Below are 14,255 nucleotides of genomic sequence, written 5' to 3'. Positions count from 1 at the left end.
GGAGATTCACACCTTGTTTAGATTATTGCTACCAGATTGTCGTTTTCTCTTTCCGAACCACAGCTAACAATGGAAGTTTGGTTCATTTTCAGGTGCTTTTTGGTAGTGTCAACTAGTAGGGGATCATTTGCTAAGAGATTCGATGAGCTTGATACTCAGCGAACTTGCTATGGTTTCAAAGGTCATGAAAAAAGCTGAAGTAAGGAAAAAACTAAACTATGTCTTGTGCTTCAGAATAACTTGACTCCATTCATCTCTTTGGACTTTAGACTAGCTCAAAAAGCTAATTAATGGATAAAGAATAGTAAAGGTGCTTTTCCGGTGGAAATTATGTTGCCCTGTAACATTGCTTTCCTAAATAACTCCCATGAACCTAACTCATATTCTAAAGTAAAACCACTTCTACTCCTCTGTGATAGAAATCTCATATTACTGGCAATTAACTTCATTCACCATTTACTTTTAGAATTATGGCCATTGACTCGTCCCTTGCTTAATCTAAGGAAATGGAGAGATCAATGATGAGGTCACACAACGTATTGGTGCAGAGTGGATGATATGGAGGCTCGCCTCTTTAGTCTTGTGCGATAAAATGTACCACAAAAACATAAATGCAACTTCTACAGAGTAGCTATTAGGCCGACTATGTTTTATAAGACAGAGTGTTGGCTAGTTAGGAACTCTCATGTTCAGAAAATGAGAGTTGTGGAAACGAAGTTGCTGAGGTAGATGTGTGAGCATACTAATAAAGGTTAGATTATGAATGAAGATCTCCAGGACAAGGTGAGAGTGGTCTCCATGGTGGATAAAATAAGGGAAACGAGGCTGAGATGGTTCGTACATGTGAAAAGAAGATGTTCAAATGCCAAGTGAGGAGGTGTGATAGGTTGACATTGGGGGGTTTAAGGAGAGATAGAGTTAGGCCGAAGAAATAATGGAGATAGGTAATTAGACTAGACATCATGCATTAAATATGAGGATATGAAGGTTTAGTTTAAGGTAGAAAGTTAGTAGATAGTTGAGTATTGTCTCGCTTTACTGCGAGATAGGCTTGGTGCACCTTACATGTTCTCCTTACTTAGCAGTAGCGTTAGTACTAGTGTAGTGGTTTCTTGTCCTTCAATTTATGTTACTGTTTGTTGTTTCTTTGTTTAGGTTGTCACAACATTTTGTTTGTTTTTATTGTGTTTTATGAATGCAATGTAATGATTTCTCTATTATTTGATGTCTCCTTTACTTATGTATTTCATTTCTTTTTTAAAAACTGCTTTGATATGCGTTACTTAAATTGAGGGTCTTTTGGTAATGATCTCTCTACCTCCCCCGGGTAGGAATATGGTCTGCGTACGTTCTACACTCCCCAGATCCTACCTGTGGAATTACACTGGGTATGGTGGTGGTGTTTTTGGCTCGTCCCTTGCTTTTGAAAAGTTATGCTAAGGCATATCTTTGTTACCCTCTGAGAGATGTTAAATAGGTGTAGATGGAAAAGAGTCTCTTCTATTGATTACAATTTGGTTCATATGTTTTACTTTTGATTTGATAAAAATGTGTACTGAACATGATACTGTGACTGTCTTTCAACAATGAATTATGATGTTGATAAATGAAAAGGCAAAAGGTAATCATGATCAGTTGTGTAAGTTTACTTGGTTTGAATCCACATATGTGAGGTGAGTTTGACTTAAAATAGAAGATACCTAAGATAACAAGCTACTCTCTTTCTCTACAATTAAGTAGATTCTCCAACTGGAATACAAAATGAATGTCCAATTGATGACCGCAATATACTCCTTCAACCCCAAGAATGTCACGAAAAACAAAAGGAAGTCGAAAGTAATCTTAATCTCCTGGAATAATTTTGTAAAATAAGTTCTTGAAACTGTTTCCAGCTTCCTGGAGACTTTTCTTTTCCCTTCTTATCAAACCTAACAAAGAGCATGACTGAATTTAAAAAGAGAGAATCGCTAAGGTAGTGATATAGGAACAACGAAGATAGAAATAATCGTGAAGAAGCACGGGAGGCAGAAGAAAGAGCAAGATAAAATCCAATTTATCTAACTTGGGGATCTTGACCGTTGACATCACATGCTCACTTTCATGCATCAAACCCCTAACCTAAAAGTTTGTAAAATCTTATATTTGCTGAATAAAATCAGGAGTTCCAGCATGTAAAACAAGATATATGGGTGTCAACGTTACCATTGTCACTAAAGGTATGAAGATATAGAGTCAAGGGAGGTATAGCCTAGTAGAAAAAACCCCTCTACCTTGAACAATGAAGTCAGGGATTTTAGGTAAAAAGCTTTTCACTGGCATCAAACGAGCATTAAGTGGGTGCTGGGCTATTTACATATCTTGTAGGTTTATCCATAAATTGTTGATGTGTAATATTATCTAACGATGGAAAACGATCCAGTCTATCCAAATGTTGTATTCATTAAAACAATATAGTACGATACAATATAGTACGATACATTATGAAACAATACGTAACAACTATCCAAGCAGAGATGCAGGGTTGGTATTCATCTGATGCTTACTTGCTCACTCCCGGGGGAAACTACTCACTCACGCAGAGTTACAATACATTATTGGGGCAACATGCTAGACTTAGAGAGTATAACCTAAGCATAGGTTCATATTGTGTCTAGCTATGCAAGACAGATTACTAACCAAAGAGAAGCTCAAGAGATTAAATATTCCAGTGGAAGATGACACATGCTGCTTGTGTGATAAATCAATGGAGGATACTCATATCCATCTGTTTTCCTACTTGTGAATGGATAGTGAGGGTCCAAACTGAAATGCAAAAATGGTTTGGGACACTTATTCCTACTGGAACAGCCAAATGTATCGTAAACAACTCAGAAGGAAGCAATGGCAGCAATTTCACAAGGAACTTATTGCTGCATTGTGTGGAGCAGTGATATACCAAGTTTGGAAAGCAAGGAACTGGAAACTGTTTAAAGGCATCCCTGTAAATACAGATACACAATTTTTAGATAGACTTGAGGTAGTAAAACTGTCTAGAAAGGCAAATAGGTGTAGTTGGTTGTTGCAAAGATTTAACTAGAGCTCTATCGAAGGCTTAACTCTCTTAGTACCCTTATTAATAAGGGTGATTAGGAGATTGAGTGCTCTTTACGTGTATTGCTTTTCGTTTTTCAATAGTAATTTACATTGGTTACCAGGAAAAAATAAAACAATCCAAACAAAGTGTTAAGTCTATCTGGGGTTTCAAGATCTTTGAACTCAAATAAGAATAAAAACTTGAAGGATCTCTTTGATCAGTCAAGTTCTCGGAGCCCCGTCTTTCATTATAGTGATCTTCCCTGCAAAATGGAAGTCAACCTCAATTACAACAACAACATACCTAGTGTAATTTCACAAGTGGTCGGGTTTTGGAACGATCGAGTGTACGCAGATTTTAACCTATCTCGTAGAAATAAAGAGCTTGTTTCCGATAGACCCTTGGCTTCAATAAAGCATTTCCAAACAGTTCGAAAAAGGCAACCTCAATTATTTTGTCAATTTGGCTGCTCAGTTATTTACTGTAGTAAGCTTACGCATATGACACAGGTGCTTGTGCATGAGAGATTTCTGATTCTATTAGTCAATGAAAGGACCAACGAGATCAGATTACAAGGGTAGATGCATGGGCTGTATGTTTGCATTTACATGTCACGCTTTTGTCTCAGGTTATTCCCGGATAAAAGAAATCAATACTTAGTATCACACCCTTTAAAATATCTCTCTGGTAATGGATAACAGGTTGAAGAGACTGATCAATTTTAGTGTTTACATAAATTAGTATCAATTGGAATTAGATTCTCATCTTGCTGGTTTGTTGTGGAATCTCATGATGAATTAGAACAACTTTGTTTTCCTAAGATTGGTCCTTCTCAATAAACAATTAAATGTTTCTTTTTCTTGCATTTAGACATAGCAGGAAACCATAGTCAGTTTATTTTGATTTCATTAAGAGGTATGCAAATAATTTCCTTTGATAGTTGACTCCCATTTTTTTCCATGTGCGCATTTTTGCAACAAATTTTAATCTGATGAAAAATAAACTCCCTGTTGGGAATCTCATATAGACCTCCTCTTGTAATTCACCATGTAAAAAGACATTATTGACATCAAGTTGAGACACTTTCCATACCTTCTTTACAGCAACTGTGAGTAGACACCTAATAGTAGTCATTTTGACCACTGGGGAAAAAGTTTCAGTAAAATCTACTCCTTCTTGCTGAATATCCCCCTTACGACCAGCCTGGCTTTTAGTCTTTCTATGGAACCATTTGATTTATGTTTCACTTTAAAAATTCATTTACATGGCAAAGGTTTCTTCCCTGCTGGTAATTCCATTACTGATCATGTGTTATTCTCTTGTAGGGCTTGAATTTCAGCTTTCATTGCTTTGATCCAACCTGCGTGTTGGCTTGCCTCAACATAACTTGTAGGCTCTGAAATTTGTGAAAAAGATTGGAGAAGAGTCTGGTTGGAGAATGATAGAGATGCAAAAGAGAAAGAGGTTGGTGTTGTGGGATGAATGAAGCAAGAACTTGTAACATCAGTTAACTGGATGTTGTTGTATATGAAGTCTTGAAGGTAAGCTGGTGTCTGTTTAACTCTGGTTGATTGTCTAGTGGAGATAGGAAGAATTTTTGCATTGGAGTGTTGAAGGTTAGGAATAGGAGTAGGAGAGCCAGGAGGTGTATTATGAGGAGAGAATTGAGAAGCAGATGGTGAGCCTAAGGAAAATCTTGGAGTGTTAGATGAGTGTGTGGGTGAGAGAAGAGGTGTATCAAGTGAGTTAAAAGGTGGTGAGATAGGGATAGGTTGTGTAGGTTCAGTAGAAAGATCAAATGGTGGGAAAAGGGTGGAATCTGAATTAGGAACTTTGGCAAAAGGGTAGTGTTTTTCATGAAACTTGACATTTCTAGAAACAAACACTTTTCTAGTTTTCATATCCAGAATTTTATACCCCTTTTGAGTCTGAGAATATCCCAAAAAACAAAGGTTTTAGCTCTAGGTTGAAATTTGTCTCTATTTTGTGTTAGACTGAAAACAAAACATAAACATCCAAAACTCCTAAAACTGTTGTAGGATGGTGATTTTCTGAAAAGAACTTGATATGGTGATTTGTTCGACAAGACCTTAGTAGGCAGTCTGTTAATAATGTGAGTGGCAGTGAGTATACACTCACCCCAGTATTGAATAGGAACTTTAAACTGGAAATATAGTCCTCTTGCTATTTCCAAAAGATGTCTATGCTTCCTTTCAACAATTTCATTTTGTTGAGGGGTAGCAACACAAGATGTCTCATGAATGATCCCTGTTGATTTGAGATAAGCGGCCTCTAGTGATCCTTTTCCAAGCTCTAAGGCATTATCTGACCTTATTTTCTTAACCTTTACTTCAAATTGTCTCTCCACCATTGACAAGAAATCTTTAAGGACTGGATAGTTTTCAGAAGAAAAGTCCATGTCCTCCTGCTATAGTCATCCACTATGGTTAAAAAATAAGAATAACCATTATAAGTAGCTACCTTAAATGGACCCCAAGTGTCAATGTGGATTAATTCAAATATTCTCTGTCTTTTAATAAAACTCAATGGGAAAGATAACCTACTTTGTCTTGCTTGAGGACATATAGGACACACATAATTTGAGCAAGAAGGAAATTGAATGAAACTTAAATTTTTCATTGCTGGAAAAGGTAGGTGTCCTAGTCTGATGTGCCATAATCTTACATTAGAAATAGTATTTGCATGCACATCAACAGAAGAAGTATTACATTCTGTATTGGACACTAAATGGAACTAGGAACAATTTTGGAGTCCACTTCTTTTGAAATTGAAACTACTTCCCTAGGAACTATGGAGTTTCTCCTTTTTTGGATAGAAAAGACTTCCTTGACTTGGCTTGGCTCTATTTTAGTAGGCTTGATTAGATAGAGTCTGTTACACCCCAAAAAAAATATTGTTTTACTATGGCTATAGATGGCTTAACCGTGAGCTGAGGTGGAGGCCACTTAATATATTTTTATAAAAAGGACATATGATAATTTATCTGGATAATGTATGTGAAGTTAAACACAACTCAAGGAGGACCCTTGAGCCAAATCCAAGTGTGAGCCCTCCAAAAAGATGTTTTTAAGTTATGTTTTTGGGCAATCTGACTTGGGGAGACCATAACGCCATCATGGCTCAGGAATTTGGGAAACCTTATAAAATAAAAGTTGTAGATAATTGGATTATCTTTCCAACCATAGGTTGTGGTAATTTATTCGATATCGGTATCAAGAGATATGACAGTTTTACTGAACAAATGTGCTGGCTGCGAATTTTAATTCCGAATTTTAAAAATGGCTCGACCGGTTTTCAAATTTCTACTGATATAGAAATATTAATTGAGATTAGGGATTAATTAACCATGGTTGAATTATTAAGTGGAAATTTGAGATTAATTGAGATGAATTAAATTAAATAGTGGGATGAAAAGTGATCCCACTGCCACATGGCCAATTCTAATTGGCCCATGCTTTAGTAGGGGACATCTAGTCACCTTGGGCAGCACACATGGTCTTCATTTTGACCAAAATAGCAGCCAAAAACGTGTCCCAACTCCATAATGTTCAAGAAAGAGAGAGAATTCCTCATCTTCTCCAAATTTCCTAAACTTTTGAGAAAGAAAGAATAGAGAGAAGTAACGAGATAGAGAGGCGGACAAGCTTGAGAGTGAGGGAGAAATTGAGGGATTAAGTGTGGTGATTATTCAAGGTTATGGAAGCAAGGATGGATCCATTAGAGAAGCAAAAAAAACGTTTTTGACCAAGCCCTCAAATTTTCAAGCAAATTGTTTCATAAAAGCCTAAGGTAAGATTTCATCTCCTTTTTCGTTTTTCCCTCATCTTGAAGGTAATTGAAGCTTGTGTGAGTTGATGAATGTATGAAATTATGGGTGTTGATGTTGAGGCATGGTAGGAGACGTTTGGGGCTGTTTTGGTGTGGAAAATAATGAATTAATTTTGCTTAGTATTTGATTGTTATTGTTATGGATTTTGGGATGAGAATGAAGGGATTAAATGGTTAAAGTTGAGGTTGAAATTCGTTTGTGGGCTATGGTAGGACTTGTGGTGATATTAACATGGCTTTCTTGAATTTAAATGAGTGATGTTTATGTTGAGGGGCTGCTGCAATAGGTCACGAAAATTATTGAAAAATAGTATGAAATAAGGTGTAAAAATTATAGGTGTTTTGCTTGGCTTGTGGTAGGTGTTCATGAGGTTTTTGAACATCTTTATGTTGTTAGTTAAGGGCTATTTTGATAGGTTGTTATTGTTCTTGTTGAGATTGGAATATTAATGATAATTAAGGTTATAATGAAGATATTAACTTGTATTAAATGGACTTGGAAGCAAGAAAATCCATGATTAGTGTTGGTATTAAAATGGACAGATTTGGAGTATTTTTGAATATCGTCTTGGCTTGTCTTGACATGGAATTTGAAGGTGTGATTATTGATGTTGCTTGGGGATTTTATGACTAATTTGAAAGTGGAAAAAAAGTGAGCAATATAAGGGAGTTGCTACCCAGAATTTTGTGTTTTGCAAACCCGTTTTTGGATGGGACTGCTGTTAGTAAATTTAGCACAACTCCTTGTGTAAATCTCCGTTTTGGTTGATTAAAGATGTTTTGGAAAGCTATTTGATAGAGCTAAAACTTTCATTTAGACTCTAAAACCCAGTTTTACTTTTATATACTCGAAAAAGGGTGATGAAGTTAAGGGGAGGTGCTGTCCAGTTTTTTTTTGTTTGTTAGAAATAATCTACTAACGATAAAAACGTTTTATGCCTTTCCATATATTAACCATAACGCTTAACCTATTAATATAGGTATGAGGCAGCATATACATGTTGTGTGTGAATAAACACTAAAGGTATGTAAAGCTAACCTTCTTTCTTTTGGCATGATTTATATGAAACAAACGGACGAAGGTATAAATTCCAAAGAAACTCCTATTCTTAGAGACACTAGGATGGCTAATGTTCGTAAATTCCTAAAAATTATATCTTTATATTTTGATACATGAGTTTGATTCCAGCCATCCTATTTTGGTATAATTCATCTTTTGATATAATTCATGCTTTAGTATAATTCATAATGACAATCGAAAGTTACTTGAAATAACTATTATCTGGATTTTTAAATGATAGTTATTTCAATTATTCAATTGATCCCCATATTATGTTTCGAAATATGGAAAATGATTTCTGAAAGACTGTTTTGACATAGACCATCGTGACATAGGAAAGAAGTACACTATGATTATAGCTCAGTTTCTTTTATATGACTTGTCATCAGGATTACGCTATTAAGTCTCTATAAATGTTTTTATATTTTAAATTGCATTTAGTTTCTCACTACTCTACTCGTGAATACTGTAACCATTCTTTCACTGAGCCTGGGCCAGGATATGTTATCAAGCGTACTTCTCTGCATTTTTCGCCGTGCCCCGACGTGAGGGGGCAGGTATGACATGTACATGGGTTGTGGTGTATGTTATGCCACGGAGTTATGCTGTGCCATGTACATATATGATTTGATATGATTTGATATGGCCATCTGATATGATATGATCTGTTACGGAGATATTCCCTACTCTGGTGTTATGATGTGTTGTGGCGCCAATGACAGGAGGGCGACCACGTTTTGTTCACCGAGTCCCATGACATGGGGCCGGATATGGCATATGTCTTTGCATATATGATTTGTGATTATGATAAGCATTTTGAAATTTTGAACATTTATTTCGTTTTCTGCACCTACTATTCAGATTATGGTTTTACTTATTACAGTTCATGTTTTACATATTCGGTACATTTTTCGTACTGACCCCCTTTCTTCGGGGGCTGCGTTACATGCCCGCAGGTACCAAAATTTGATTTGCTGATCCGCCGGTTTAGGACATCTGCTGTGTTATTGACAGTGCTCCCTTGTTCGGAGCTTGTATTTTGGTACTGACTTTATCTCTGTATATTTGAATATGTTGGTCAGGGGTACGACGGGGCCCTGTCCCATCATATGGCTATGCTATCATCTGTAGAGGTCTGTAGACAGAGTTATGTTGTGGGTTTTGTATATATGGTTTGGGTTTTGTGTATTTTGTGACGGTCTATCAACCCTCGTGCCTATATCTACTTTTATGATATATTTAGTAATTTCTTCTAATCACTACATATGTTTATTCGATTAAAAAGGCTAATTTGGGATTAGGGTATGTTTGGGTGCCCAACTCGGGCACCAGTCGCGGCCTACGGGGTTGGGTCGTGACAAAAGTGGTATCAGAGCGGTTTGGTCCTCGGAATGTCTACAGACCGTGTCTAGTAGAGTCTTGTTTATCGGTGTGTTGTGCACCACATCTATAAACAGGAGGTTACAGGACATTTAGGATGTTTCATTTCTTTCATATCTAAGATCGTGTGATAGAGCCCAACAATAGGACATGCAATTCTTTTTCTAACCTTTAATATCAGTTGAAAAATGGCATCGATAAAAGAAAGTGACTGATGATATTGGAAGCTACACAGTATACAGGTAAGTAATGGTGCGAAGGAGGCATGCTGGATAAGGTAAGAATATTGTAACATGATTGATATGTAAAGTTAAAAATTGATAGGAAAAGTAGATAGGAAAGTGTAACGGATGCAGTTCGAGTTGGACATACGAGGTAAGTCCATCATTTTCATACTGTTGTTGATATTGGGCGCCCTGTGTGGTTGAGATATGATATGATATGAATATATATATGTTGGCCCTGTGAGGCATTGTTGGTATTTTATGCGTGCAGATTTTGGGATAGTATGAAATACAGAGGAAACTCTGCCCAATTTTTTTTCTAGAAATAAAAAGAATAAGAATTCAGTAGCAATAATGTGATTGCAATATTTTAGATACATCAAAGAAAAGTATAAGATGGTTTGAGGCACAACTAAAGAGATATAATTAGTATTGAGGGCAAAAGCCATAGTTGAGCCCTGATATCAACTGAAAGAGGTAAGAGAAAATATAAGGTCTGCATACAGACTAGTATGGCAACGTTAAGATAATTGTGGGTTGATTTACGCACCTACACATATTCGTGTGAAGATTACAATAGGATGCGTGGCAAGAGAGCTAAGAGCAAATTTGAGTAAAGGGGCAATGGAAAAGTTTGAGTCACAAATAGAGAAACGAATCAAGATAATATGCCTAAAGTATTGCAAATTAAGGTAAAGAAAATTATGAAATGATTTACCCAAGACAATCAGAACAAGTGGTTTACCTCTTCCATCAAACATAGAATGGATGAGATTCATCCCAGGAGAATCTGAAGGATTGAGATGATATGAATGACCTACATCATAAGTCACCATTGTGTTATTGGCAGTATCAGCTGATGCAGCATTGTCACCCATTTTTGTCTAGCCTTTGTTGAGTAAAGGAATCTGAGACAACAGTGTTGAAGATGATGTTACAGAAATTCTGATATGGATCGAAATTATTGCTCTGATACCATGTTAGAAAGCCAAGATAAAATGAATGAATTTTGGAAATTTCTGTATATCTCTTCAATATTGTCTCTGTACATCTTATATACAAATACCTAATTAATAATCTATTAAAGAAAACAAAAAATCCTACATATTTGTGCTATTCTCATTGATTAAGTAAATAACAAACTAACTAAATTTATTTTTATATACAGGTATTATATGCTGAGATGTATGGTCCAGATTTGATCCATCAAAATTACTTTCAATGGCTGTGATATTATCTTGAGCATCAATGGCTGTGATGCAATATTGAGAATCAATGGCTGTGATGCAATCTTGGAATCAACGGCTGTGATGTCTTTTGTCCATTATCTTGGACACATAAATATCTTCTGCTACTTCTGGAGACTTCTGTGTCCGTTCGCTTTCTTCTCCTTCTTCTTTGTTTTCTCTTCATCTTTCTCTTGAAGCTTTAGATTCAGAGATGGCTTCTTGCCAACAATATTTGATGCCTTAATATCTTTATGAATATCCTATTAGTTTATGAGATTTCGATGTGCCTCCCAGGAGTAGGCAAAAAAAGACGGGCTTTCCTACAACTGGCACGATTAAAATAGACGGTTAGGAAGCTACGAAGTGCCTCTTCAAGAGAATATGTTACCTTTTATATCTGCAATTCAGAGTAGAGTAACCTTCACGGACCCTAACAGAGATTGGGCTCATATTGTAGAGTCCCACAAAATTTCCATCTTAATTTTGTGTTTTGCTAAATTGGAACTACAAGAGAATTTAGTGTTACCACGGTGCTACATTTCTTGATTTGGGATCTGTCATATTCCTAATTAAATAAACAAGAAATTGATCCCTTTATGTAAATGAAAACACTCTAGCGTCATGACCTTCCTTGATTGGACTTGTTTTAAAGGATCATGTGATTGTATCCTTGAGATCTAAGAAACCAAGTTTTGTGGATGAATCATGGCCAAGTGACCAGTAAAAATAGAAAAATTGGATTATCTCATGCAAGAAACTCTTTCAGTATTCCAATCAATATTTGGAATTACTTGTTCGACCATAAATGTTCGTAAATATTATATATAGGTCAGCTATTTGTGTACTTACACCAAGTATTTCTGTTCAGTTTTGGTTGCTGCATTGGTTGGCAACATGGTTTGCTTCTTGCATTTGTGAAAATAAGAGGGCTATTAGTTTTCGGGCCGAAAGTAAGTTAGTCTAGATGTTCTGTTTTGGTTGCTCCATTTGCATTTTGAACAGGTCCAAATCTAATGAAGGCAAATGGGCCAAGAAACTTGGATGAGCTGTTGTGTAAATCACTGGAGCTATGCTAATGTTAGGCTAAGAAGTAGACCTGCCTATTGATAGACTATTAGGTTTCTAGTCTGTAGCTGGTGCTTTTCCAGTGCATGTGATGCAGCCCACAATTCTGGGGTCATTTGTTGCTTTGGGCAGTGTTCCAACTTCTCATGGCTCAATGAAAGAGATACTACTATAGATAGAGACAATGGTTTCTGTTGAATGGAGTGGTCACAGATCATAATCCACGCCCTAAAAGCAGGGTCAGTTTCCTAAAAAAGGATAGACTATGCAAATTGGTCTCTCTTTATATCACTATATTTTTGTTAGTAGGCACCTTTTTTAGTGCAGCCACTGACGGAAAATGCAACCATAGTCTATTACCTTTGTTCTATTCTCAGCTTTGATTCAATAGTGTTATCAATATCCAACTTATCCAAAGAAATATCTTTGTCAGTAGGCTCCGAATTACTGCGAGAAGACTTCATGACTGAATTTCTTTTAGTTATAGAATTTGATGTCTGCAGTCACCGCGCAAGTTTCAATGTTTTTTTTAATTCTTAGTCCAATCCAGATAATTGTGCTAGATCAATTACATGAAGTGCAACGAGTGGTTATTTTTGTTACTTTTAGGGCAACAAACTTACGAAAATATAAGTCATTCAACTATTGTATTTTTGACTTGAAAATACAAGACACATATTCAACTTACTATATCATATTGAAAGTTTATTCTTTTGGTTATTAAATTTATTTAACTCGTACCACAATAATTCATTGTGATCAGTGCATTGATAAAGAAATTCAGAGAGTAATGGTACTACAATAGGGGCAATATGCTAAGAAACTTTTAAAGAATTCTTTTTATTCTATTGGATAAATTAAATGGACATTATTATGGCCTATGGGTTATATGTATTATCTTAATAAAAAAAAGCAATTTAATATGATATGACATGTAAAATATAATGTAGTTGGATAACTTTACTATCCTTAAAGAAATAACTTTTAATAAATTTAATGACTTCATTATCATAAAAAGAACAAAAATATCTTTAATAAAGTATTTTGATAAATTGAGTGAGGTATGAATTGTCTGGGTGAGCCCCAAAAAAATATACATCCAGCAGTTGATGTGTGGAAGTAGCAAAAGGACTCAATATTTCTTGTTTCGAAGGGGAGAATACTGTTTGATAAGACATGGCCGAATTTGTTGACAATTTAGGTGAGTTTGCCAACAGAATCATTGGCTAAGAGAACGTCACACATCGGCTGTTATCGGTATCTGGCATTCTGTTCGAGTCTTCTGATATCAACATACAGAATATTTATAAATCTCAATATATATCTTTGAATAATAGTAGCATTCCTATTTATAAAATTTATTTAGATATGCGTTGTCTTCAACATTATTGTTCGACTACACATTAAGGCAAAGTAGAGTGGTATTGACGAAATAAATTTTGATTTAATTCTCATTGTTTTTTATATTAGTTGAAACAAAACGGTTAAAAGTTACTATTGCTTTTATTACTATTCTGTCTCATTTAATGTGATATATTTTTTTTTTAATCATTCTCAAAAAAATAATTATTTTATTATAATTAAAAATAATTTAATTATATAATAATTTCTTTATTTTTAATTAAATAAATCACTGTCACACAAATATACAAGGATTATTTTAGATCATAAATTTCAAAAGTCTTTATTTTTTTTTAAAATATCGTGTCAAATCAAAGAGTGTCACATTATCCAAGAAAGTATATATATATATATATATATAAGGGTGGCAATATCAACTCATGAATCCATTAAGTTCGTATTTGTTTAAATGGATCACTCATATTTTTTAAATGTTAAATATAGATTGACCTATCTTAAAAGTTCGTACAAATATGGACAAAGTAGATAAAATATGGGTATCCATATAGACCCTTAGATCACCTAAAATTTTTAATTATATTAAAAATATTTTTTTAAAAAAAGAAATTTTGGGTGGAGTGGGGGTAGGGTAAAGGGTGGGAGGCGCAAATTTATTTTTAATTTTAGCTTTTTAAAAAACTTTAAAATAAATAAATTGGGGGTGTGGGTAGGGGATCCAGCTTGGGGTGGGTGGAGGGGGCCGGAAAAAAAAATTGTTTCTTTCAAAGTTTTTGAATTTTTTTTAAAAAAATTGGGGGTGGTAAGATAGCGGCTCTCATGGGGGATAAGATAGAGAAAGACTGGCAACGGAATCGGAACTTACTAATAACGGTATCAATCCATTTTGATCCGGATCCAGTAAGTTCCGGTAGGGGTAGGGCTATGGGGGGACCAGTAGGGGTAACGGGACGTGTGGGTGGTGGTTTACCGATCCATCCCGATTTGATTTGTACCGGTACGGATTCGGTTCTGTC

At 35.4% G+C, this 14,255-nt stretch overlaps 1 long non-coding RNA gene across 1 annotated transcript; it reads left to right on the top strand.

Moving 5' to 3' along the window:
* The first annotated feature begins 6,472 nt into the window (after window positions 1-6,472).
* Window positions 6,473-9,884, top strand: LOC129873815 (uncharacterized). Its single transcript, XR_008762780.1, has 3 exons — window positions 6,473-6,883; window positions 7,903-7,946; window positions 8,939-9,884. It is a non-coding gene; the product is annotated as an uncharacterized LOC129873815 (long non-coding RNA).
* Window positions 9,885-14,255: the final 4,371 nt, after the last annotated feature.

Source organism: Solanum dulcamara, chromosome 11 (assembly GCF_947179165.1).
Source record: "Solanum dulcamara chromosome 11, daSolDulc1.2, whole genome shotgun sequence".
Lineage (NCBI taxonomy): Eukaryota > Viridiplantae > Streptophyta > Magnoliopsida > Solanales > Solanaceae > Solanum > Solanum dulcamara.
Note: the sequence above shows the minus strand (reverse complement) of the source record. Positions and strands in the feature narration are given on the sequence as shown.